Raw genomic sequence first — 6,000 nt, 5'->3', positions numbered from 1 at the left:
CTTCAGGTGTACAACTGACCGTCTGCACACTGACCCCATTGGCTGATGGGAGCGCCTGCATTGTCAGAGGTATGATAATTTGCCATTTGTAATGAGCTCCATGTGATGTGTACAGAATCTATGTGCCTCAAGCATATTACAAGCTTTATGTATGTCTGATATCAATGATGTGGGACACACCACACGGATAAGCTACAACTTTCCATGGCCTCTTGACGCTGCAATCACACTGACAATGTGAAGGCATAGCACAACATCTAGTTCATACCCCCACACCCCACCCCCTCACAGGGGGCAACATAGAGATGACCAAGACAGAGGAGTCTGAACAAGCACGGAACTGTGCTGGCTGTACTGGTCGAATCAGCTCTGGCTAAACACTATGACAAGCCATGTGAGGGCCGGGCCTTACATTATTCAATCACAGCCATTCTACACCGTCACATAGTCCGGGCCTTACATTATTCAACCACAGCCATTCTACACCGTCACATAGTCCGGGCCTTACATTATTCAACCACAGCCATTCTACACCGTCACATAGTCCGGGCCTTACATTATTCAATCACCGTCACATAGTCCGGGCCTTACATTATTCAATCACAGCCATTCTACACCGTCACATAGTCCGGGCCTTACATTATTCAATCACGGCCATTCTACACCGTCACATAGTCCGGGCCTTACATTATTCAATCACAGCGAAGCCACACCGTACTCTAGCGAGACTCAGCGTCAAACTGAGACGTCCGCGTGGCTATGATTACGCAACGTTTTCCCTCTTGTTTGTTGTCAGCCTATGATCAGGATTTTTACTTCCATGATGTACAGCCCATGAGTCCATTCAGTGGACTATGAATTTTTTGTTATTATATACGGATTATGTCTTTTACAGCCCCTGTCATGAGTCGATTCAGTGAACTCTGACTTCCTTATCATATTAGGATTTTTATTTTCGTGCTCATGATGAGCAGCCCCGGGGCCATTCAGTGAACTCTGATTTCGTTGTGATTAGTTTCTGTTTTTGACGTGTACATCCTTGATGTGGAGTCCCTGCCCTTCATTCCATTCCATGAATTCTTCAGTCATTTGTTCTTATCAAATTATGGCCACAAATACCACCAAGAGGATTAGGTCATCAAATGATAACAATGATAATATATAATAAGAAGAAGAAGAAGATTGATGATGATGATGATAATAATAATAATAATAATAATAATAATAATAATAATAATGTTAAATCAATGAATAATATATAAATAAATACATAAATAGAAAGTTATCTCATTGGCATGGCAGGGACTATTACATGCCTCCAAATCTGTTTCATTTCTATGTTCAAAGGCCTTGCAATCATTGCAATCCCGTGTGTCATGGATATATTCATATACGAATCAACACTCTTTTTGCCAGTGGTGTGTCTATGCTCCTTGGGCGTGTGCTTGTCGCAACAGCCAGTCTTTGTCTCGTTTTCAGCCTGCAGTCTCAAACTTTCAACATGTCCCATTTTGTTTTAATAAATCAGTTGTGTTGCTTAACTGAACTGGTAAGTATAATACAGCAACCTTACTACTTTTGAGCTCCCCACAATTCATTGCTGGTTTTATTATCATGTTTACCTTCATTAGGACACCAACCCCATACTGTATGAACAGAAATTAAGTTCGCTATGACTTGAGGACGTCTGGACTCATAAGAGACTCCTGTACAAGTATCGTGATTTTTACGCTATCCTTCTCATGTCAGTCGTTTGTGTTCTGTAGTCGCTGTTCAGTCTGGGTGCCACCACTGCTATGTTATCTGCTGACTGAGATTCTGCCAGCCTTAACAGAACAGGCATCGTTCCATGAATTATCAGTACCTGTGGCAGCCACCATTGGAACTGTATCTGCTTACTGAGTTTCTGCTCTGCCTTAAAAGAGTAGGCATCGTTCCATGAATTATCAGTATCTGTGGCAGCAGCGTCACCCACAGAAGTATGTACTGTGCATTGGGTTGTATGTGTCCAGTACTGAATGACAGAGATCAGCCCCTAAGCATATCCCACACTGCTTCCCTCATTGCTCCCTGTATGTTATGTCATCTGTGTGGGGGTTACAACACGCCATAATTTTATGGGAGTTGGGCAATAACAAGAAAAACAGTACAGCACATGCACAACAATCTGTCAAGCTTTCCCCGCACGCTTTTCACACCATTTTCTTGTGTGGTATGTGGACGATTGGCCCACTACAGTAAGTACCATTGTCACGTACCATTCACATAAAAATATGCTGCACTCTAACAATATTACCTTCCCGCTGATGGCGTTAAAAGCCTTACCAGTGTGTCCACTAACATGTGTGATAACATCCTGGACCTTGCAGCCTTTCTTCACACAGGCCATTGGACACTGTGTGGCCTGCAGCTATTTTTATGGCCGTCAGCAAAATCAGAGCCGCCCCATGTGTACCGATACTGTTGGGTTGCTGAGTCATCAACACTCTTTGGTCAGCATGTTTGTCTTCACAAATGCCTGGATGAGTTTCTATCTTGGCTCATTGAATGCGTATTTGGATCCTGGTTGAGTGGGTGTATATTTTTCTGCATCATGTCTGAGTCAGTGCTGTACTCTCTCCCCTTGTTTATTTCAATCTGAAGGTCCCGGGTTTGAATCTGGTTAACGGCGCCTGGTGGGTAAAGGGTGGAGATTTTTTCGATCTACCAGGTCAACATATGTGCAGACCTGCTAGTGCCTGAACCCCCTTCGTGTGTATACGCAAAGCAAAAGATCAGATACGCACGTTAAAGATCCCTTAATCAATGTCAGCGTTCGGTGGGTTATGGAAACAAGAATATACCCAGCATGCACACCCCCGAAAACGGAGTATGGCTGCCTACATGGCGGGGTTTAAAACGGTCATACACGTAAAAGCCCACTCGTGTGCATACGAGTGAACATGGGATTTTGCAGCCCACGAAGGAAGAAGAAGAAGCTGAAGTAGTTTATTACTATGATAGTAAGCCTTATTAACAGCCTCTTGCATCAACAGGATTGCTTACTTGCAGTACAACTTGCTCTGCTCAATTTTTACTTAGGCCCACAGCAGGACGAAGTGGACAAGCGTCCTTGTTGGTGACATGATGATTCTTATTAACACTGGAATGCCGCGGTACGGCAAACCGAACCACACTACGCTTTGCATGTTACAATGATTATTCAATGACGTTTTCAACCAAGTCCTGTCCTTCACTGAACTGACGGCACACACCATCGCCGTGCGACCTGTCATGTTTTCCTGGCGTTAGCGTTACTCAGTCTCCCCATCTTGACGGCCCGGCCAGCACAATTTTCCGGCAATTGCGTTACTGATACCCCACCCCTCTACTCCTGACCACAGACACAGTAGAAACAGATTTCTCACTGTAGCTAATGCATGCTGTGTCCACTTACCTTTCTGACAGTGTTCAGTTACTTTTCTGACAGTGTTATGCAGAAATTGTACCTACTTTCCAATTCCTTTGCACATGAAGGCTACATTGATGTGTAACTCGTCAACGATGGAAGCTGAAGCTGACACATGCTTTCCTGTGGCTATCATCTATCCATATGCCTGGAAACAAACATGCCATGAACCTCATGCAAAAACTAAAGTGGAATGGGAAGCCCGGAGTGGCATGAGGCAATGCTCAACTTCCAAATTCAAAAATTTACATGGTCATACTGCCCGGGACATGCAGGTGTTAAGGGAAATGAGCGAGCTGACAGACTTGCTGGTAACGCAGCAACAACGAGCGGCCTACATCTAGGAAAATCGGAAATCCTCAGAAAAGTCAAAGAATACCAAAAAGAACAGGTACAAGGCCACCACACCATCGATCGCCTAAAAGAAATAAAGGTAGAGAGATGGAGCGGCCGTAAGTCCAGCATGAAAGGTAGAGCACGATGCTTTGCAAATCAAACGAATATCAGCATCATTTCCAAACCAACAATGCGCAAATTTCTTCAAAACGGAACAGAGTCTCTGTGGGCTTCCAAATACAATAGACTGAGCAACACGCTCAGAGATCAGAGATCTTTTCCCATCCCTCTTGCGGTGTGCGTGTGTGCGTGCGCGAGTGTGTGAGTGTACACATGTGACAGGAGAGCTCTGTGCACGTGCGTGCGAACGTGCGTGTGTGTGTGTAGTGTAGAGGATGAGGTATATGTGTATATGCATGTCTATACTGTGGGAGCAACGGAATATTGGAACGTGCGGGTGTGCATATTTGTATGTATGTGTGTGTGGTTGGGGGTGGGGGATATGGACGTATGTGTGTGCGCTTGTACAAGTGTGTGTGTGTGTGTGTGTGTGTGTGTGTTGGGGCTCGTGTACTTTTATGTGTATTTGTGCTTTCATATCTGTGAAACTGCATGTTTGTTGCATGTCTGTTATGCATGTGCGTGTGTTTTTGTGTGAATGTGTGTCTGCATGTTTTACATTTATTTGTTTATTTGCTTACTTATCATTATTTTTTTTTCCATTTACTGTTATTATCGTAATTCTTTTTTCTTTTTCTTTTCTTTTTTCTCAAGGCCTAAGTGCGTTGGGTTACGCTGCTGATCAGGCATCTGCTTGGCAGATGTTGTGTAGCGCATATGGATTTGACCGAACGCAGTGACGCATCCTTGAGCTATTGATACTGATACTGTAACTCGTCCATCCTAAGTAGCCAAATGCATCTGGTCATTTGACAGACATTCCTTATTTCTGTATAGTCAACACTGTTATGCATCTAGTCCATGCTATATTATTTGGTGATATGATATTTATCACTTTATGGTCATGTCTACAGTTGGTTTTAACACTTTATGCCTTCGTTTTCCAACACATACAACTCATGCATGTATGTCATTTATTCCTCTTGTGTATGTTTGGTCACATACTTTACCTGCCCCTCTACCTCACCCCCTTTTGAGGTAGGGGCGATTATTGGTTCCTTGCTTTGAGTGTAGCTGTGTGATGGACGTGAGTCCCTTCCATACTACGTGTATCTGGTGCAGTGGCCCCAAACAGAGTGACGGCCGTGGTTACATGCACATGACGTAAACTGTACAGCTTCGCAGGTCTTCGCGTATCAGGTGGCTGTTATTCAGCTGTCAGAGCGCAACACTAGCGGACTCCTTGCTCGCGTCCGTTTAATGAACGATGTCGGCTTGCGTCATGAATAACCACTGAGTATGCCAGTGCAGTCAGCCCTCCTTCTCTAGGCCCTTCCAAGATCTGGTCACTGTGTGACAATTTTTGTCTGACGCTCATCAGTTGTGTAAGTGTTTACGGCCATTGCCACATCATTGTCAATTAATTCCCTTTGTCTTACTTTTGTTTGTTTGTTTGTTTTTTGGTTTTGTTTTTTTGTTGTTTTTTTGGTTTTTGTTTTTTGGTTTTTTTTGGTTTTGTTTTTTTTTGTTTTTGACAGTACTACAATTTGCAGCAGTCATATCTTCTCATCTGCAAACTACACACATTCCATACTTCCATGCCAGTGTACAAAACTTGAACTTCCTTTCATGTCAGTTTTTCATACGCAGCTGATGATCTGACACGCGACAAAAAAGAAAAAAAGAAAAAAAAAGGTGACGTTGTCCGGCTTAGTGTACATAATACGCGATGGTAAGAATCTACCACAAATTAAGAAACAGAAGTGATGTAATACTGCCTTTCAGAGGTTCAAATCTCAAACCATGATTCAGAGGTGGCGCCTTCTCATTGGGTAGAATTGACTGATTAAATTAGACTTATCTGGAAGTTGAAGTTTGATTGGAGTTCTACCCTATGAGAGGGCGCCCTGAAAGAGTTATGGTCCCACCCTTGTGTTGAAAATACGGACGGACCCATCCTGAAATTCTTTCGGATTCTGAAAGCCAGGATATGCATCGTTTAAGATGGCTGGCGCGCACACTCAAACCATATTTCTTTCGGGGCGCCCTCTCAAATGGTAGAACTCCGATTAATCTTCATCTTCCAGGTTTAATCA

This window comes from Babylonia areolata, chromosome 2 (genome assembly GCF_041734735.1).
Source record: "Babylonia areolata isolate BAREFJ2019XMU chromosome 2, ASM4173473v1, whole genome shotgun sequence".
Taxonomy (NCBI): Eukaryota; Metazoa; Mollusca; class Gastropoda; order Neogastropoda; family Buccinidae; genus Babylonia; species Babylonia areolata.
The sequence above is the reverse complement of the archived record's forward strand: the minus strand, read 5'-3'. Positions refer to the sequence as shown.